This window comes from Trachypithecus francoisi, unplaced genomic scaffold, assembly GCF_009764315.1.
Source record: "Trachypithecus francoisi isolate TF-2019V2 unplaced genomic scaffold, Tfra_2.0 Lachesis_group18, whole genome shotgun sequence".
In the NCBI taxonomy this organism is placed as follows: domain Eukaryota; kingdom Metazoa; phylum Chordata; class Mammalia; order Primates; family Cercopithecidae; genus Trachypithecus; species Trachypithecus francoisi.
This window is the reverse complement of record NW_022681463.1, coordinates 38295842-38318782: the sequence shown is the minus strand read 5'-3', so window position 1 is coordinate 38318782 and position 22941 is coordinate 38295842.

Genomic DNA, 22941 nt, shown 5'->3' with positions numbered 1-22941 from the left:
GGTTTTGTCACTGCCCAATAGTGTCACTTTTAATCTGGTTCAATTTTATTTTATTTTTAATTTTAATTTTTGTGGGTACATAGTAGGTGTATATATTCACAGGGTACCTGAGGTGTTTTGATACAGGCATGCAATGTATAATAATCACATCATGGAAAAAGGGATATCTCCTCAATCATTTATCCTTTGTGTTACAACAATCAATTATAATTTTAGTTATTTTAAAATGTACAATTATTAGTTATTTAAAATGTAAATTATTACTTACTATAGTCACCCTGTTGTGCTATCAAATACTAGGTCTTATTCATTTTTTTAACTATTTTTTTATATCTGTTAGCCATTCCTATCTCCCGCTTCCCCCCTTACCCTTCCCAGGCTTTGGTTACCATCCTTCTACTCTCTGTCTCCCTAAGTTCAATTGTTTTGATTTTTTAGATCCCACAAAGAAGGGGAAGATGAAATGTTTGTCTTTCTGTGTTTGGCTTCTTTCGCTTAACATAATGATCTCCATTTCCATCCATGTTGTTGCAAATGGCAGCATCTCATTTTTTAATAGCTGAACAGTACTTCATTGTATGTAAGTACTACATTTTCTTTATCCATTCATCTGTTGATGGACACTTAAATCTTAGCTATTGTAAACAGTGCTGCAACAAATATGGCAGTGCAGATATCTCTTTGACATGCTAATTTCCTTTCTTTTGGGTATATCCCCAGCAATGGGATTGCTGGATCATATTTTAGTTCTAGTTTTAGGTTTTTAGGAACCTCCAAATTGTTTTCCAGAGTGGTTGTACTAATTTACATTCCCACAAACAGTGTATGAGGATGCCCTTTTCTCTTCACCCTCACCAGCATTTGTTATTGCCTATCTCTTGGATAAAAGTCATTTTAACTGTGGCGAGATGGTATCTTACTGTAGTTTTGATTTGCAGCTGCTGGAGGATGGTGGAGGGGTGGTGCTGGTAATTAAAGGCTGTTTATCCTACCTCTTCAGTGCCTCTTTCAGTGATATGATGTTAAAACTAGGTACTATAAGTGCTCATCTGAGGTTTGGTTCTTGTGAAGGTACGTTTTTTATGTATAGATAGTTGATAAGTTGGTGTCCTTGCTTGGGGAGGTGGGACAGTCGGTGCAGGCTTCTATTCTGCCATCTTGCTCTGCTCCTCCTGGTTGAGATTTTAATAAAAAGAGGGAAATGAGTCTGGGGGATGCCAGGCCAAAGCCACTGGGTTGCTGCTTTGAGGTCCTGAGGGAGTCCCACATAGTAAGATAAAGCACCAGGTTTGGGGAAGGCTGAGCCATGGTGGGGGCCAGTAGGGCTGGAGGAGCGAGTAGTGACTGAGGTGGAGCTGGCAGACACACGATGGGTGGCAGAGTCTAAGGAGGGGCAGAGGAGGGAGGGAGGATGCTCTGAGGCATCCACCATGTGTGATGGGGAAGAGAGGTTGCGTGCCTGGAGCAGAACAAAGAAGAGCTGAGGCCATATAGGCAATGGCAGTAGGGGAGATGGCTGGAGCCGGGGAGGGGAGCATTCAATTATTGATGTATTTGAAGTGATGTGAAACATTGGCATGCATAACAAATGCTCAGGGGAGGGTGAATGAACTATTTAATTATAAAAAAGGGGGATATATGGGAGAGTCAGAATAGTGGTTCCTGGCTGTCAGGTAGAGAAGTGACAGTCATCCTCCCAGGTCCAAGTAAGCCAGTGTGAGTGAGGTAGAGAGGCGAAGAAGACCCCATAAGTAGGGTCCAATCCGGATTGTGATGTCCTTCTGTTACTGAGTGTTATGTTATACAACTCTGTACCAAAAATGCATGTGGCTCACACAGTATGATCATTCACTTGTAATGTTAACATGTAATTTTCTCTGCTTTTGACCTGTTGGGTGAGTTTCGTCAACATTAATTTCATTGGTCTCTGTGTCTTCTTTTATGGTTTATGACTATGGTTTGTGTTGATTGGTGGCCAAACAGTGTTTGAAAATATAATAAAGCATTATGGAAATGCTGAGTAACTAGATTATTTTTGCTTATATGACTCAGAATTGGCAACTTTACAATTTATGTTTTATCTCCTGTGGCTGATTACTTTGATTGATCAAGGCAAATGGATATGGAGCCCACTTTAGGTGAGGCTGGAGCATGGAGCCAGTGGACACTGGCTAAGTAGAGATGACAACCTTTCAGAGCTGGAAAGGATGTTGTCCAATTTCTTCATTTTGCAATGTAGGAACTGAACTTGGAGATATCAAGTGACTTGCCAAGGTCATACTGTGGGAGGAGAACTAGTAGGCCATTTTTTGTTTTTTCTGTTGAGGATAGAATCTTTAATATTTGTTAGTGACAGTAGAAAAAAACACTATTTTCAATCACTGATTAAGTGTAAAATAAATTTAAAAATATTTCAATCAGGTTTCATTTACCTGTGTTTCATGTATAATCTCCATTCTTATAGGTCTAGGGGTCTATTTTGAGAATCAGTGGAGAATTTGAGGAAGACAGGAAAATGATCAGATTTATACTTTAGGAAGTTAATCATCTAGTGGATGTATTCCTCATTCTTGTGAGTGAGTAAAGAGAAAATTATATATACTTTAAAATATTTCTTACTGCATTACTATAACTCAGAGCTAGTCTTAGTGGCATGATTTTTTTATGTGTACAAGAAATACATTACTCTTGTTATTATTTTATTATTTCCAGATACTGCCATTTGTTTTTCCTTGGCTTGACTTAGTTCAGATAGTTGAAATTTTATTGAGTTGTTTATAATAGTGATATACAGTTGGGGTTATTCATACTTGGTGGTCTTTTAGAGCCCAATGTGATGCAGAGTAAGACATCTGTCATTTTGTAGTTGTCTCAGTTCTTTTAGGTTGCTATACAAACTGCATTAGACTAAGTGGCTCATAAATAACAGAAATGTATTTCTCACAGTTCTGGAGGCTGGGAAGCCCAAGGTCAAAGTGCTAGCAGATTTAGTGTCTAGTGAGAGTCTGCTTCCTGGTTCATAGATGGCCATCTTTGTGCTGTATTCACATGGTGAAAAGGGTAAAGGGTCTCTCCAGGTCCCTTTAATAAGGGCACTGTTAAAATAAATTAAAATGGAAACCCAGGCCTGCAGAATCCCTGAGTGGACAAAGCCAGTTAGGCTTCATAACTGACCTTAACCCGGCTTGATTTGCAAACATAAGCAAAAGTTAACTTGAGCTATTTCTTGTAAATGCCTATATTAAAGAGAAATGAAACTTAAGGCTAACCAATCAGAAACTGCCAACTAAATTATAGTTATATAACTGTATAACTAGGGACTTTCCAACAAGATAGACAAAATAGTAAGGCAACTGTATAACTATAACCAAATTGTTTCACATCTGTATTCACTCTCTAAAAGCCTATCTTTAATGCTTCTTCAAAGGAGCCCCCAAACCACTTGTGGTTTGGAGTTCCTGATTCACAAATCACTGTTTACTCAAATAAACTCTTTAAAATTTTATTGTGCCTCTGCAGAATACCTAGTGTTCAGCACAATACCTCAGTACCTTTTAATGGCACTAATACCATTTATGAAGACTCTCTCTCATGACCTAATCACCTCCTAAAGGCCCCATGTCCAAATATCATCACACTGGAGATTAGGTTTCAACATATGAAGTTTGGGGACACATAAACATCAGTCCATAACAGGAGTCATCAGTGGAGGCCCCCTAGAAATACACTTCAGACTTGCAGTAGAACATACCCTATATCCATATATTCTTTGATTCACTGCTATAGAATGAAACATTGCTGTCACTCATTAAAATTTTTTTTTTTTTTAATTTTTGTGGGTACATAGTAGGTATATATATTTATGGGGTACATGGGATATTTTTACACAGGGACATAAAATGCATAATAATCACATCAGGCTAAATGGGGTATCCATCACCTCAAGAATTTATTATTTCTTTGTGTTATAAGCAATCCATTATACTTTCAGTTATTTTTAAATGTGCAATAAATGATTGTTGACTGTAGTCAACAATACCCCACAGAACCCCACAGAATGGGGTTCTTGTAAACTATTGACAAGAGATTAATGGATAGTTTACAAATATTTTCTCCCATTCTGTGGGTTGTTTCTTCACTTTGTTGATTGTTTTCTTTGCAGTGCAGAGGTTTTTAAACTTGATGTGATTTCATTGGTCCATCTTTCCTTTGGTTGCTTGTGCTTGTGGGATGTTACTCAAGAAATCTTTGCTCAGATCAATGTCCTGGAGAGTTTCCAAAATGTTTTCTTTAGTAGTTTCATAGTTTGAAGTCTTAGATTTAAGTCTTTAATCCATTTTGATTTTATTTTTGTATATGGCAAGACCTATGGGTATAGTCTCATTCTTCTGCCTATGGATATCTAGTTTTCCAAGTACCATTTATTGAAGAGACTATCCTTTCCCCAGTGTATACATTCTTGGCGCCTCTGTCAAAAACTAGTTCACTGTAGATGTATGGATTTATTTCTGGATTCTATATTCTGTTTCATTAGTCTATGTGTCTATTTTTATGCCAGTATCACGATGTATTGGTTACTATAACTCTGTAGTATAATTTGTGAAGTCAGGTAATGTGATTCCTTTCATTTTGTTCTTTTTGCTCAGGATAGCTTTGGTTATTCTGGGTCTTTTGTGGTTCTATATAAATGGTTAGGATTATTATTTTCTGTTTCTGTGAAGAATGTCATTGATATTTTGATGGATATGACATTCAATCTGTCGATTGCTTTGGGTGGTATAAACATTTTAACAATATTAATTCTTCCAATCCATGAATATGGAATAGCTTCCCATTTTTTTGTGTCCTCCTCAGTTTTTTGCATCAATGTTTGCTATCACTCATTTTATTTTATAATCTGGGATATTAGTTCATTTATTAAGTGCACATGTATGTATCTGTGTGTGTACTGTTCTGCGGAAATACAAACTAGTATAAAACATACAAACTAGTATAAAACATACAAACTAGTATAAAACATACAAATTAGTATAAAACATGATCCCCTAGTTAGAGAGAATAAGCATAAATACATGAAAAGTTGAATATTTTACCAAGATGAGGCCTCACAAAATATTATATATCTTAATTATCTTTTCAAGTAATAGCTTTCAATTTTTGAATTATCTTGTCCACATGACTTACTTTTTAATTTCTGCAAGAGAGGGTTCATATCCTTTTTACTCACGAGAAAAAACAAAGCTCAGAGAGATGAACTTGCCCAACATCAAATAGAAAGTGAAGAAAGTGCACAAATTGAAACTGGGGCTGTCTATATTCACAGACCTTATCATTTCTCATAAAGCCAGTATGATGGAGATTTACCAATTTATTTTTTGCCATCCAGGTATCAGAACCCACTCTGTATGTTTGGGAAATGCTGTCCCTCTGATGCCGTCCAGCTACTCACCTTTCCAGGGTTCTTGCTGTTAAGGCATGGGGCTGGGCTGTGCCAATCAGGTCCATCTTCTCTCGAGACTATGAGAAACTGGGACACAAAGAAACACACGCCACCCAGAATATATCTGGACAACATTTGGGGGTAGAGGTGGCAACCACATTTGGTTCCCAAAGGCAGCAGTGGTAGCAGAGTCCCTGCAGCAGCACCCAGGGTCTGGTCATTGGCTGCTGGAAGGTGTTGTGCTGTCTGGGTCCAGCAGGAGCTCCAATGTCTTTACCTGATAACTCTTGTGGTTTGATTGTGGGAATTGTTTCCAGCTGTAAAATTCATAAGTTTGCTTCTCCAGCCCTCCCAGAGAATATGTGAACTATCCAGCATCTTTTAAATAGTTTCTGTTTCTGCTTTAATTAACCAGGGTCAGTTTCTATTATTTGCATCTAAAAGCCCTGACTGTGACTGAAAATTGTGCCAGAAGTTGTAGGCAATAGATATTCAGGAAAACAGGAGGGAAACTGTACTTTATTCTCTGTCTTGGTAGGGTTTAAGGGGAATTGGAAATCAGGTTGATATTAAGAAACTGAACCTGAACATCCATCGAAATTTGTGAAGAAAAAACAAAACAAAACAGTTAATCAAATGATCACTTATGTCCACTCATGTGATAGCCACCTTGAATGCTAGGTTTGGGAGGCAAAATGTATGCTGCAAGAGAGTGGTTGAAGGGTGTGGAGGAATTCAAGGATTGTAGAGTTAAGCAATGGACACTTTAATGACAGAAAATAACAAACTGAAAGTCTTCAACTCTCAAGCCACCCACTGAAAACTAGTCACTTTCTAACATAGTGCTGAATTGGAACGCACACTCAAAGATTTATCCTCCAAGTTGCTTCTTTACATCAATTTATAACCTTTCCTGGCCTCTTAGGTCAAAGTTTGGGCTTTGACATAGGATATTAAGTAGGTGCCAACACAGGGTGGAGACATGTGAGAAAAGTTGGGTTGCTCAGTGTGTAAATCTTCACATGCCAGTGCACCGTCCTCCCCTGCAACCAAGGTAGGCATGTCCCAGAGCCTATTTTAAAATCAAACTCCCCAAATTTACAAAATTTTGTTGTTATATTTGTAGAAATCTGGCTGATGCATGTGGCAATAAATTCTGAGGATGTTGACAAAAGTGGGAGGACTGTGGCTGAGATCACGTACAGTGTGTCAATATATGTACCTGCACCTCACCTATATACAATCTAGGTGCAGGTACCTAGGTGCAGTGAACCGAGATCGCGCCACTGCACTCCAGACTGGGCAACAGAGCGAGACTCCGTCGCAAACAACAAAAACAAAAACAAAAACAAAAGATGCAAGGGTCTCCATTTAACTTGCCCATATGACCGATGCAGGAGGCAGATGCGTGTCAGAGAAAGAAGTATTTGTACTTCTGATATAGAAGCTTAAATCCTAATATAGGATTTAAACTGAGCATGCATTGTAGAGAAACTAGCTCATCATGGATGATTGGTAAATACTGCATTATATCCTTGAGTCCTCATCCCCGCCGACACCATCAACCTTTGCACTGATGATCTTGATATCAATTTTAAAGCACTTAGCTGCTCAGCAGGTCTCCATGGAGTGGTGCTAGAGAGTCAAGCACTATTCAGTATCTGAATATTATCAGCTGTGAGCTTGATTGATGGTTATATTGTTTGTTTCATGAATGGCTTCCCTTTCTGCTTAGTTTTATCATCATTAATCAGTGGAGTAGCCTGCTGGGTGATGAAGTCTAAACCAAAATCAAAATCTGTTTATTCAGGATGGTTTCAGTGAATCATAGTACAGCAAGAGAAGAATGACTGGTGCAAAGGCTTATCTTTCAGTACATTTGTTTCAGAAACCACTAGTTCAATTATACGGAGTGTGTTCACTTTTGGCCTTGAGCTGGATAACTTTGGATTTGATCCAGAGCATTAAAGTACAAAGAGAAAATTTCCTCCTATTTAATGCAGTTCTTTGTTAATAACATTAAGAAAAATGATGTCAGTTCTCTTTTCTGGAATATATAGCCTGAATTATCCACATTAATTCTCTTTTATTTTTGTTGTAAAAAGTTTTGTCCTCTATTATAAAATAAACATATTTATTATAGATAATCTAGAAAATTCAGAAAAGTGAAAAGTAAATGTGTTAGTTTTCTATTGATGCATGACCAATCACCACATACTTAGTAGCTTAAAACAAGATATATTTATTATCTCACAGCTTCTGTGGGTCGGGAATCTTGTCACGGCTTAGATGGGTCGCCTGCTCAGTTTCACAAGGCTGTGCTCAAGGTATTGGCCAGGGCTGTGGTCTGGTTGGAGGCTTGGGGTCCCATTCCAAGCTAAGGTTGTGGTGACAGAATTCATTTTCTGCAGCTGTAGAACTCATGGTGGCTTGTTTCTGCAAGGTCACAGAAGTCTCTCCTTTCAGGGAAGGTCTAGGCCCCTGTCAAAGGACACACCTGTGTAGGTCAGGCCCACTCTGGGTAAATTTATTGATGAACTCAAAGTCAATTGCAGGGACTTTGATTACCTCTGTGAAATCCCTTCACTTTTGCCATATAACAAAACATAATCACAGGAACGATATTCCATCATATTCACAGGACCAGCCGACACTCAGGGTGGAGGGAATGATATATAGTTGTGGCTCCTTAGAATTCTGTCAATCACAGGAAAGATACTCAAATGAGGCATAATAACAACAACCTCAACATTTTAAGGTATTTTTTCCTATATTTTCTCCTATACAGAGTGTTCTTAACATAGTTAGTATTACATTAAATATTGCATGACATTTGTTCTTTTACTTTTATTATGGAGAATTTCAAGTGTACACAAAAGTAGAAAGAAGACTGGAGTAAACTCCTCTGAATCCACCACCTGGCTTCAAAAATAATAATCATTCTGTTCTTGGCACAAGGGTGATGATTTTTAAAAGCGTGTCAGAAAATATCACTCCCTTGTTCAAACCTGACAGTAATTTTCATTGTCTTTTGGAATAAAAGCAGGAAAACAGTGCTTTACTTAATTAGTCCCCATTGTTGAAATAATAATGTTATAGTATATATTTCTGCTTATAAGTCTTATCCCTCTGAAGTATTATTTTCATAGGCTAAAATTCCAGAAGTGGAATGATTAGGCCACAAATATAAACGTTTAAAATATTTTTGATGCATATATTAACTGGGGTTCAGTCAGAGAACAAAGCCATGGCGAATAATAGAAAAATATTTGTTATAAGGTATTAAAAGCCTTACGGAATCCAGGGAGAAAGTCTAGATTGAACTTCCAGGAACAATTCTCTATGCTTTCCTCTGAATTGGGCCAGCGAGGTTACTGATGCCTCTTTTATGAATGGTCAGAAAGCTACCTGCTGAATTGAAAAGTGACCACAGCACTGCAGGATCCAGAACCACACCATGCTGGCTGAAACTCATACCAGAGAATGGATGCCTCAGATGTGGCCTGTGTAAAGACAGTGAAGGGACACTGTAGTTCTCTTAACTCTGTCATCATAAACCCAAATGCCTCTACATCTATGCTTGCCAAAAGAAATGCCAAGCAGCCAAAAAGTCCTCTGTCTCATGTCTGCTTCCCAGGTCTCACCAAGAGACATTGACTTGTACCAACTCAAACCATGTCAGAATTGCAGCGACCAGGCAGTCTGGAAAATGTAGTTTCAGCTTTCCGGCTTTTGCAGTTTAGCAAGTTAGGAAGCTATTTTAGTCTAATTATTTTAGACTAAGAGAAATGGGTGTTGAGTAACAATCCAACACACCCATGGTAATATCTTCTAAAGTATGTCAGTTGCTTCTAAAGACATTATGACAGGTTGTGATCCCATCAGGAAGGGATCTGATATTGGAATGTACCCATTTCACAAGACTACACCCTATGGTTGGGTTTAGTTCCTTAAAAACCTTTGCAGGAGATACATTTTTGATAGACCATCATAGGACCATACTGCTTTTGATATTGATTATCCATGAGGTTGACCACTTTCCCAAATGTTTGATAAGTGATGTTTTATTTTTTGAAGTAACTAGCCATCTCTTTCCCATGAATATATTAGGTCCTTAGCGTTTTTCCTAGTGAATTTACACATATATATTTTTTCATTGTGATAAAATATAAGCATAAACCATAAAATTTACCATTTTAACCATTTTTAAGTGTACAGTTCTGGGCATTAAGTATCTTCACATTGTCGTGCAGCTCTATCTGTATCTGTTTTAAAATAATTAACTATTTAATTTGCTGCAAATGTTTTTTCAAGTTTCTCATTTAATTGTTTGACATAGTGTTCAAAAGATTTTACATCAGGTTTCCAATACTTCAGATTTCTTCCTTCTTCAAAAAGAGGCTTTGACTTTAAATCTTTTAACTTTGAAGATTCAAATCTATGATATGGTCAAGATTTTGTTTGTTTATATATATTTATATTTTTCAGCAAATATGAATATCTTACATACTGTAGCTTTATAATATATTGAAATATCTTATGACCTTTGATCTTTGTTTTTATTTTTTCTTTGGCCTGCTCATCTGTCCTGAAATAATAACAAAGCTTCCCAGAGGTACTTACTGGTTCACTTAAGCTTTGTAAAAATTGTATATGCTAATGCTCATTTGTATATGTTTAAATCTTTATTTATTCCTATAATTTTTCATCCTGAATGTTTTCTTTTGCAGTTGGAATAAATTGGCAGACATGAAGAGAGTGTAAATACCCTGAAAAAAAGTAAAACAGAAGCTTTTTTCTGTAGGTTTGCTATACAGGTCCTTGACACACCCAACAGGACTCTAAATTTTATTTTATGGCAATTGCTTTTAGAGTGAGTGGTTAGGAATGATTATTTTTTTTCTTTTTACATTCCTAGTGTTTTTAGTTTGTATATTTGGTATCATAGTTTTTCAAATCCAGCACATTTGGAATTTATAAGTTAAATAGGACAGGACTGTTATTTGGAATCTCTGTGCAAAAATAGCATTGCTGACACTTTATTTAGGGAAAACCTAATATGCTTAACTAAGAATTTATATTGTAACATTTCTTTTGTGATCATAAAAAGCTCATGATTCAATGTGAATACATAGTCTGGTGGGAAGGCAGAAAGCAGGTTGACATGAGCAAAGAATTTTATGACTTCTTAAGACATGACACTAGACAATTCATTAAAAAAATGTGTATGGGATTTTAATTTTTGTAGATATGATCTCACATTTGAATGAGGAGATAATGCTAATGTTTACTGATTCAGTCCACATGCATTTATTATTGAATGCCTAGTGTGTGTCAGCATATGGGACAGCAAGGAAGGCACACTGGGCCTAGAAGACACCAAGTAAGAAGGCATTTGACTTCAGTCTGCTTGATTATTTCATTAAAAGTCGCAAAATGGGCTGGGCGCAGTGGCTCATGCCTGTAATCCCAGCACTTTGGGAGGCGAAGGTGGATGGATCACTTGAGGTCAGGAGTTTGAGACCAGCCTGGCCAACATGGTGAAGCCCCATCTGTACTAAAAGTACAAAAATTAGCCAGGCCTGGTGGCATGCACCTGTAATCCCAGCTACTCAGGAGGCTGAGACAGGAGAATCACTTGAACCTAGGAGGTGGAGGTTGCAGTGAGCCGAGATTGCGCCACTGCACTCCAGCGTGGGTGACAAGAGCGAAACTCCATCTCAAAAAAAAAAAAAAAAGTCACAAAATCGGAATTTAGTGGTGGTTTCATAAACATAAAATGTTATATTTTGTTTTAAATACTATTGCTAAAGCATCAGCCAAAAATACATCAGATTTTTAGAAGACCATAGGAATTCATCATCCTGGTTCTTCTTATATGGTGATACTATCCCTGAATTTTTTTTTTTATTTTTTGCTCTCTCTTTTTTTCCTGTACATTCTAGTAGCTGATGTGCTGTCTCTCTCTCTCTCTCTCTCTCTCTCACTCTCTCTCTGTCTCTCTCACACACACACATACACACACTTTCTCATCCAATCCTCTCAATGCCTTTTCCTCCTTTCTATTGAGGCAGAAAGTATTCTGCCCACCGTGATCCAAGTTGTATAATAAGCAAACATAGTCCTATCTTCTGTTATATTCCTAGCTCATGCCTTATATCTTCAGGAGGTTTTCATGATTTATGCTCAACAGTTTTGAGTTTATTCAGTTTCTTTAACTCCTATCTACGTCATAATCTCATTGCAGTCTTGAGATTATAAATATTTCTTTTGTGTCCATATTTGTCTATCTTATCTGTCCTATTGGATCATAAATCTAGAAGAGATCCAATCTTTACCTCAGACAAGAAATAAACAGTGCTAGAACTTTAGCACTTTTGGGTATTATATTTATAAAATATCAAAATAAATCATATTATTTTATTTAGGAATCTGTTATCTACAAGGAACAGAGACACTTAAGCTGTTCTATGTGAGGATGTAATTAGAGATTTCATGGGAATCTGAGAGGAGCTAAAGTGTAGCTGAGAATTGGAGGTCTCTTGGGGTATTGCGCACTCTCTCTCTCTGTCACTCTCTCCGCATCTTTCTCTCTTGAGACTTTCTGTTTCTGTTTGAATGTGTCATTTATTATCTTCTCTATGTCTGTATACTAGGCTCTCTTTATATGAAATTAAATTTGGCAGTGAAGCCACAGGGCCTGGCTTTTGGTATTGTGCTCCCAAGCTGTGTGACCTTGGATGAGTTTCTTAATTCCTTTGTGCCTCTGTGTTCTCATCAGTAAAATGGGGACCTGTTAATAACAGTAATTTCTTCACAGGGTCAATAAATTAAGAATGTGAAGCACATAGTAAGTACCATATAAATGGTAGCTCTTATTACTTACATGTTTGATTTTTATTTTCTCATAACTTCGGCTTCCCTGTGGAACATCATGGTTCTCCTGATACTTTCTACAAGATGACGCGGACCCTGCTGCTACCCCAGTCCCACATTCTTAGGAGAGGAATTTCTTTGGCACAGTTCATCCTTTTAAGCTGGGTCACATGAGTGCTGGTTTCTGGAAGACCAGTGGGTTGTCTGCCCTTTAGGGAAGTGCCTTCCTTGGGTACAATCCTGCTTATCAGGGGTGGGAGGTGAAATCACCATGTGACTGCTGTCTCTCATCAGGTGTGGTCAGGCAGCTTCCCAGTTTCCTACAGATGCAGGAATGGGCAGTTGCTACCAAAAAAACATGTATTGGCCAAAGATGTCAGAGAATATAATGTGTTTAAGAAACACTGATGCACTTTGGGAGGCCGAGACGGGCGGATCACGAGGTCAGGAGATCGAGACCATCCTGGCTAACATGGTGAAACCCCGTCTCTACTAAAAAAATACAAAAAAAAAAACTAGCCGGGCGAGGTGGCGGGCGCCTGTAATCCCAGCTACTCGGGAGGCTGAGGCAGGAGAATGGCGGAAACCCAGGAGGCGGAGCTTGCAGTGAGCTTAGATCCGGCCACTGCACTCCAGCCTGGGCCACAGAGTGAGACTCTGTCTCAAAAAAAAAAAAAAAAGAAACACTGATTTTTTTAAAAGCGAGTTTTCATACTTGGAATTGCAATTTTCATTGACTTTAAAATCTCAAAGATATAATTCATGGACCTCTTCTTACTCTGACTACCATTGTGCCATTAAATCTAGCAAAGACATGGCTCTTCAGCATTATGGAAAGAGCACAAAGTTGCAGTTGGGTGATTTGGGTGAGTTCTAATTCCTGCCCTCACCCACTGATGAATTTTGGGTGATATATGAAAACTCACTGAGCACCACTTTCCCCATCTGCAAACAGAGAAAGAAAATCCATCTCATAGATTATAAAATATTAGTTCTTGTTATAAATATATTATTTTACAAGGACTAGCTTCCCTGGACAGTATCTTTACAGTGTCAGCATGAGAAATCAGAAACTGAGTATGTCATGATTATAATAGGTAAAAAGCCTTGTTTTTTTTTTTTTTTTGGAGATGGGGTCTGTCTGTGTTGCCTAGAGTGATCTTGAACTCTTGGGGATTACAGGCATGTGGCACTTGGCCAGCTTAAAAAGCCTTTTTAATGTTTGTATTTGCCAGATTCAAACGGCTTTCTCTGTATACAGAGAAAAAATAATCAATGGTAGAGTGAAAACTGACAATGAATTATAAGTGGTATTAAGAACAGCATTTCAGTACTAAGCTGGAAATAATAAAATTCCAGCAATTTTTTAAGATCAGGGACTTGGGCTTCATAAAAGGGCAAATAAAATCCATTTGAAAGTCTGAATATATTAGGCTCAGGTAGAGCAGAACTTATTATTAATCTCAAGTTTTTTAAATGTTAAAATTAACTTATTTTCTGATGTCCATATTGTATACTAATAGCTCAAGGATAGTTACACATAGGATTCTAATTGAAGGTCAGGTTGTACTACTTGGTTGACTACCTAAAGAGTGAGATTTCTTGAGGGATACAGAACATCCTCTTCCCCCCAAATTCCTCCATTAGCCTGCTCAGTGCTGTATTATTGGTCCTCCTGGAAAAGACAAATTTTAGCTAAGCTTAGGAGTTGTTTCTTGGCAGATGTTATCTGGTAACTACCGTCTGCCATTTTTATGTTGCACATATTCCTAAGGGAATGGGATATATCTGTAGAACAGACTCACTTTGAGCCAAACTGCCTGCATTTGAACTCTAGTTCCACAATTTACTAGTTCTGTGGCTCACATTCTTATCTTTGAAGTGGGGATAATAAGGGCATCTCAAAGTCATGTATTTCATAGGGTTGAATGAGCTAATAGATAAAGACTGTGTCAGCTCCTATTATGTTAATGAGATGAGATGAAAGATCTGGAGAATGGAATCATATCATGTGTGTGCATGTGTGTGTGTGTGTGTGTGTGTGTGTGTGTGTAGAGGGCAGCCAAGGGGACATCATAAAGACATTAGAGCTAAGAACTGTTGAGTGTGCTAGAAAACAATACAAAGAGGCTGCCCAGAAGGGTGGTGGGTATCAACTGTTAATTTACTTTCTTCACAGTTTGGCAGAGAATCATCTAACCACTGATTAAAACATCGTTACTCTGTCACTGTGGCTGCCAGAAAAAGATTAATGTAACCTTTCTCATTTTACCGTCCGCAAACACTTTTCTTTTTCAGTAGGAGAGTTTACTGGCTCCCTACCTATTTATTTTTCCCCTTCAGTTCCACTCATTTATCACAACTCTTTGTACTAAGCAAGGAGTATCAAGATTGTTCAATGTCTATGTTATGTTTAGATAAGACAATTTGGTGACTGTGAAAATATCTTAAAGAAACAATGGTGAAGGTAAATGTGCTTTACTTTGAGAACATTAATGTTACTGCTTAACTTGTGTGTTGCATTAAACAGAATGTTAAATGGCTGAAACTGATTAGCTAAAACCTGATTTTCCACAGATTCAGCCTCATTTCCATCACTTTGTACATCAGCAGGCACTATGACCACTTAGCATTAGTCAAAGAAGCAACCAATATGTTATTTTTTAATTGATTATGACCTCTGTGAAGATGGTGGTTCAGTGAATTACTTAGAATGGGGTTTAGTTGCAACTATCGATAAAACTCAAATGACAATAGTTTAATCAAGAAAGAAGTTAATTTCTCTGTCCCATTAATGCCTGGATATAGGCATTCCATGTCTTTAATGGAAGGCAGTTCTGTTTCTTGATGTGCTCAAGCACCCAGGCAAGCACCCAGGCTTCTGTCTTGCTGTTTCTCTATCTGTGGTCTGTGTTCTTTTTTTTTTTTGAGACTGAGTCTCGCTCTGTCGCCAGGCTGGAGTGCAGTGGCGGGATATTGGCTCACTGCAACCTCTAACTCCCTGGTTCAAGCGATTCTCCTGCTTCAGCCTCCCGAGTAGCTGGGATTACAGGCATGCATCACCATACCCATCTAAGTTTTGCATTTTTAGTAGAGAGGGGGTTTCACCATGTTGGCCAGCATGGTCTCGATCTCCTGACCTCGTGATCTGCCCCTTGGGCTCCCAAAGTGTTGGGATTACAGGCATGAGCCACTGCGCCTGGCTTGTGGTCTCCATTCTTTAAGTCAAGTCATCATATTCTCATGCCAGACACTGGGAATAAGGAAAAGGAGACAAGGAAAGGGATGTATGCTCCCAGCATTGAAGGACACTTTTTGGTGCTTCAACTCAACACTACTCACATCCCACTAGCCAGAGGTTAGTCACAGGGCAATGCCTATGAGTAAAGGAAACTGAGAACTGTACTCTTTTCATTCTGTACAGCCATGTGGCCAGAAAGGAGGGAGACCATATATTTTGGAACAAATAGAAGCCTTTGCTAGCTTGGGACTAGGGTGACTATAAGTCAACCTGCAAGACAGATACAATGCAACACGCACTTGAATGTTCATCTAAATTTCACAGCCATCTCCAACTGCTCAGTTTCTTTAAACACAGTATTAATGATTACAAAAGGACCTCATTTACTTCAATCAGTGAATTAGAAGTTCATGTAAAGAAGATGTAATTTTAGTGATCTGCTCGACTTCCTAAGCTCCTATTTGTTAAATTCTCACAGTGCATTCCCCAGATGCAGGCCTGACTGGAGGATTAACTCCATTCTGAGCTGGAAGACATTTAAGCAAGTAAATTTAGATCTAGTGTTTGGAGGCTCAGAATCAGGTCACTTAATGGTTTTCCATCTCAGATCCTTTACTTGATGCTGAACTTTGACCTTTAAAACAACAACAACAACAACAACAACAAAACCCAGAAAACTAAGCTCTTGCTTTGAGATTCACTAAATAGGTTATTCAATACCAAAGTTCTCATCATTTCTATGGGGTACAAATGCCCTCACACTTTCTCTCAGATCCTGTAACTGTCTGTCTCTGATGCCAACCACATTTAGTTTTACATTCACCTGATTGTCCCGATACTCTCTCTGATGCTAAGACATCCATTTGCTACTCCCTGCTGAACCATTATGCTGTTCTGGGCTACTGGGCATTGCTTGGAGCCTTCTGAATTGCTTGTCCCACTGGGGTGTCTTTATCTTCTGGGTTTCCACTTCTCTATTTCAGCCCATTTCAGAAAGCTTCAAATGATACAGCTAGGTCTTCACAATGCCTAATGGTCCAGGAGAAAAGTAAGAGGTTCTGTGATTCATTCTAAGTCTTATTCGCATGATATAAATAACAACCAAAAGAAACTATGTACTCGTGTACTAGTCATTCTAGAGACACAGTCCAGGATGGAATAGTTGGCAGCAGGGGCACTCATCATGGCAGCTGCAGCTACAGATTAAATTTGGAGCTGATTGAAGCACAGAGTAAAGGGATTCCCCACAGGAACACACATGCACATGGTCAGAATTAATCATCATGTAAATTAGTCAGGAACACTTAGGATTATTGGTGATAAAGTCCATGATGAGTAGCATCACTTCCCACAGTAAGCCAGAAATGCCTTCTAGGGTTGGAAATATCTTATAAAACAGACCCACAAACTGGCTTTTTACACACATTCAAAAGAAAATTTGAATATTTTTCTTTCAGAAAAGGAACTACCAGGGCACAATGGCTAAGAACACAGGCTCTGCATTCAGGGAACACTGACTTATCAGCTACCTTGGAAAAACTGCTATATCTCCTTAAACCTCTATTTTCTCATCTTTATTTTTTAAAATTAATTAATTAATAATATTATTAATATTTTTTGAGACAGAGTCTCACTCTGTCACCCAGGCTGGAGTGCAGTGGCATTATCTTTGCTCACTGCAACTTCCGCCTCCCGGGTTCAAGCGATTCTCCTACCTCAGCCTCCCAAGTAGCTGGGATTATAGGCATGTGCCACCACGCCCCTCTGATTTTTATATTTTTAGTAGAGACAGGGTTTCATCATGTTGGCTAGGCTGGTTTCAAACTCCTGACTTCGTGATCCATCCGCCTCAGCCTCCCAAAGTGCTGCAATTATAGGCATGAGCCACTGTGCCCGGCCAGCTTTCTCATCTTTAAAATGGGAAAAATAGTAGTAGTTATCGCCTAGGGTTATTGTGAGGAGAATAAAAAGCAGTTTATTTAAACACTTAGCATACGGTTTGACACACTGTATGCCCTTAATAAATGCTGCTTAAAGAATAAGAAAAATACTAATGTAACTACAACTGAGTTGCTGTCTTTAAAAGGAGGCAGATGGGGAATCACAGATCCATTAAAAAAATATAGTGGGTTCCTTCCTAGTGGAACCCAAAATGAAATGGAAAAATCATGATTCTTAGCACATTCTATCATTGTGCTGTAATAAATTCCATTACTGTGGTGTTTATATTCTAGTTTTGTGAATGGTGAGAATTTGAGGGAATAAGCCAGGTTAAAAAAAGGGAACCAAAAGGGAGGTGTGCTGGAATATTTGTGTAATTATCACTCCATCTAAATGCCAGTTCTAATCTCCAAAATTTCATTTTAGGCCTATTGTGATTAATTTGATTTCAGGGACAACTGGCTACTGCCCTACCTGCTTCAAGCTGGTAAAACCTGAAAAGTTTCAGGTCCCAAACCTTCATTTGGCAAAGGAGAGGGATGTAGTTCTTACCTGATGTTTCAAACAAGAATCAGGTAAGGCTTTGCCACTCACAGATTGGTCTGTGAACCAGTTGATTGGCACCATCCAGGAGCCTGTAAGAAATGCGGAATCTTGCCCTGTGCCCCCGCTACCCCTGCCAATTTTAGCTGAATTAGAATCTGCTTTATGACAAGATCCTCAGAAAAGCATTGAGGTAAGACATATTTGACATCATGTATTTCATTTGCATTTTAGTTGTAGCTATGTCAGGGTAATGATCTCGCTATGTGTTCCAACCAACTTGCTAAAAAATCGCATATTTCCTAATTCTGTCTTCACTATTTCATTAGTTCTGGTGTTTGTTCTGGGCTTTAGTGAGAAAGTAAAACAGGCCATCACTGTTCAAGTTATTGCATCCCATATATTGCTCCTAACTTTGGCTTAAATGTTCTTGATCTAGAAGGGCAGTTAAGCCCACAAGTTTTGGGTTCAGAGAGATGGAGATCAAGTTCCATCTCCGCCAGTGTGAAAGTTAGAGCAAATCAGTTTTCTCATCTACAAAATTAGAGTAAATTCTGTTTATATCCAAAATGGGATTTAATCATATTAAATGTTTAATATGATTAAAGATCATATTAATGATCTTTCCCACTGAATTTTTCAATGTCTCCCATGCCCTCTCCCATAGGGTCAGGTATGAGGCTTTTAGTGATCTGTCCTTTTTTCAGGGTATGCTGACTGGTTAGTTCAGACTAGCCCATAAGGGAGTCATCCAGAATTTATGCAATTTAAACTTTTCTGTTGATTTTATTTAGTTGTTAGGGATGATTTCTGTTTCAAAGTGAGGAAAAATCTTCTGTTTTTCATTGGTCAAACCTTACTGACATTTATTCAACCAAAACTGAGCGCCCCCCTTGTGCTCAGCACTATCCTTGTGATAGGGAGACAGCATGCAGTAATGCAATAAAAGCTGCTGTGCTCGCTCATTGAGCTTACATTCTAGTAATACCTATATACACTGTTAAGTGTGTTTACAATATGTTGTTACAACATCTTTTTCTCTGTTTAAGACAAATTTCTATAGGCCATGACTTGCTGTGTTTCTGTAACTATTAGTTGAGTATCTCAAACACAAAACCTGAAGGTGAAAAGATAAAATGCTGCCATTATTATTGTTGCTGTTGTTATTTTAATTCTAATAATCCGTAGAATTTATAAGAGCTGTTAAGTTTTGAAACATTCAAATAGATAAAAAGCAAGCACAATGCTACTTTTTCAGAGTCATTACTATTACTCAGTATTACTTTTTCGGTTTATTGCTATATAGAAAATTTTGAGGCACTGGCCAGGTGCAGTGGCTCATGCCTGTAATCCCAGCACTTTGGGAGGCCGAGGTGGGTGGATCACGAGGTCAAGAGATCGAGACCATCCTGACCAAAATGGTGAAACCCCATCTTTACTAAAAAATACAAAAATTAGCTGGGTGTGGTGGCATGTATCTATAGTCCCAACTACTTGGGAGGCTGAGGCAGGAGAATCGCTTGAACCTGGAAGGCAGAGGTTGCAGTGAGCCGAGATCATACCACTGTACTCCAGCCTGGTGACAGAGAGAGACTCCGTCTCAAAAAAAAAAAAAAAAAAAAAGAAAAGAAAATTTAGAGGCACCAAACACCACTGAATTTGTAAACCCCCAGATTTTGAAGACTCAGAAAGGACTAAGGACTAAGTTTATACTCGTTCAGCCTTGCAAATAAATACCAAATTTATAGAGGTACTCAAAATAAATCTATTTTCATTTTATAATGACAGTGCACATAAGAAAAAAATTTACCCCTTTGTTTTTCTGTCCTAACAATGTCTGGCTCTAAACAATTCTATAACATACATACACGGGTACACATTGAATATATACATTTTAAAATCAAGCATTACTTCAACAATGCTTTGACTAAATTTATAGGAACCCAGTGGGGTTTTTTCCTTTCAGTAAGACTAATCCCTAGATTTGAAAATTGATTGGATTGAGGGGTATGACAAGTTCAAGTTCAAACATTATCATCACTTCAATATTAAACTAACCATAAAAATATTCCATATATGAAACATGATTAAAAATAATCACTGATATAGTAGTTAGAAAAGAAGGCTTCTTTCACCTGAAATTTTGTTCATTTGAAGAGGGAAATGGAGCACAGAACGGAGGGTTGAAGACTGGAAACTCCCCAGAGAGCTCCCTGGTATTTATTATCATTAGCAACAGAAATCCCAGGACACGGGCCGGGCGCAGTGACTCAGGCCTGTAATCCTACCACTTTGCGAGGCTGAGGCGGGCAGATCACAAGGTCAGGAGATCGAGAACATGCTGGCTAACACGGTGAAACCCCGTATCTACTAAAAATACAAAAAATTAGCCGGGCGCGGTGGCGGGCGCCTGTAGTCCCAGCTACTCGGGAGGCTGAGGCAGGAGAATGGCGTGAACGCGGGAGGCGGAGGTTGCAGTGAGCGCACTGCACTCCAGCCTGGGCGACAGAACGAGACTCTGCCTCGAAACAAAACAAAACAAAACAAAACAAAACAATAAGTCCCAGAACACTTTTTCTTTATGAGAAGATGGCAATGAGATGTGTGTACCAAATTATGGTGCTTTTTTTCCTTCCATTTCTGAAAGCAGTGACATTCCTACTGGTGCACTTTAAAAAGGAAGCTAAAGTCAGAAGTGGATTACTGCCTCCTGCTCTTTTTTTAATATTTTAACTTTTAAGTTCTGGGGTACATGTGCAGGTCTATTGTATGTGTAAAGTCATTACTTGAGGGTTTGGTGTACAGATTATTTTGTCACCCGGTACTAAGCATAGTACCCAACTGCTTTTTGTTTGTTTGTTTTCTGAACCTCTCCCTCTTCCCACCCTCATAACATTGAAAAATGTGTTCTTACATATAATTGGGAAAGTAATTTCCTAAAAAGAATGTAATTAAGCCTTAAATAATAGGCTTGTGTCACTCATACCCTTCTCAAAACTGACTTACTGATTCCCTTTTTTTTTTTTTTTTTTTTTTTTTTTTTACTGACTTAACCAAAGATAATGGACCTTCTGAGGTTCTGGCTGACGTTTGTTCCTGTGAAGTGGGCTTGAAGTATTGTGAAATCAAATCCAAATTGGTATTTTTTGAAACTAGGCTACCATTTGAATACCATTTCCCACCAAAAGTAACGGAAGAATTCACTGACATGAAAAAAAGAAATGTGTTCTTTTAGCAGCTTAATACATGAGACTTCATTATTTTTCTTACTTTGTTTCCCTCTAGTGCCCCAAAGTGAAAAGTGCATGGATATTTTATATAGAGATGTCCAATTCACTGAATGTGTTCATTAAAACGAAATTGAGAAGATTCATTCTTATCGTCCCTTTTAGAACTTGGGCGCTACTGCTCCTTTTTAGGACATAAAGTCCTGAATCCCCTGTACTTCTCTATCCCACCAATACTAAACAGCTCTTCTTGGTCACACTGAGACTTCCAGAACTAAGCAGATCATTGTGTTTGTTTCCACGTCTTCTGCCTAGTTCTTTCTCTTTTTTTAAAATTTTTTTTGGCTTGTGGCAGGGGGGGGTCCTGAATTTAATAGGGCTACAAACTATAATCATAGTCAGGTATTAGGCTCAAGTTGGAACAATTTTTAACTAAAATGACTTAATATGATCACTTAATTTGCTTTATTATACTATAACCCATGTAATTCTTAAGAAGGGGGAAATTGAAATCCATCTGGATTCAGATGTCACGTACTCCATTTTTGACCTGGAGACGTCATCCTTTGTCACATTTACAGTTATTCATGAGCATTTGTCTCTCCCCTAGTTTTAAAAAAGAGAACAATGATCAGGGCTTGCTACCACAGCAAGCATTATTACCAGGGAGAATTATTATCTTGCTGATATTCTAGGTGAGACTGCATATGCTTTGTGGTCGGTCACTGTGGGCTGGTGCTCTGGAGCAGTGATTCAGAGGCACTTACGATTTCTTTTGGCAGGATGCTGGGTATACATAGCGAAATGCTATTTTTATGGCTTTTCTAGGGTTTGATGATCTCACATTTCAGGCTGGAAAACTTCCCATAGTGATAGACCTATTAATCAGACAATGTAGGTGTGACGACTAGTAAGGGATGCTTTTGTCTTTTTCTCAAAGAAGAAGGTACTCAAGGGACCATCTGGGCAACACATGATGTGCTGTGAGGTTGTCCCACCCTGATCTTTTGTGGTCTCAAATACATGACCAGATGCCTTATATTCCATTCTTGACTGTTCTCCATCAGATAAGAATCAGGCAACACAGTAAAACAGTGCTCTGATTTCAGGCAGTAAGTTCTTTAATACCTTTTTAAAGCTCAGGGTAGAATTGTTGAGCTGCAAGTGACAGCCTGCTTATTTAGAGTTAGAACAGGTAAGATTGAGATGAAGTAAACCTGGATGGGATGCTTTCTTTGGCATGATTTTAAAGACACTTGGCAATAATCTTCAAAGGAGGGTGTGTGTTTATCTTTCTTGTCATGGCTTTTGTTTTACTCATTCTGAAGCCCCACCTTTTCTTTCGGGTAATTTTTTTTTCCAGTATGTCTGGCAGCTGTGCTGAGGCTGCCTACAGTGCCAAATTATCTGGATAACTTAGGGAAAAAATTGAATATGAATTTTTGCCGTCAAGTAGAAAAAGGATATCCAAATGATTGCTTTGCAGTTCAGAGTGTTGCTTGCTATGTTCAGATGATCATAGAGAACTCCAAAATTTTGGTGACTTACTTATATAGAACTCAGTGAAGTGAGCCTTTAAAACAAGATAAAATATCAATGAACATTTTGTTTTACTTAAAAACATTATTCCAGTTAAACTACCATTACCACCAATTTCATTTTTCAATGGAAAT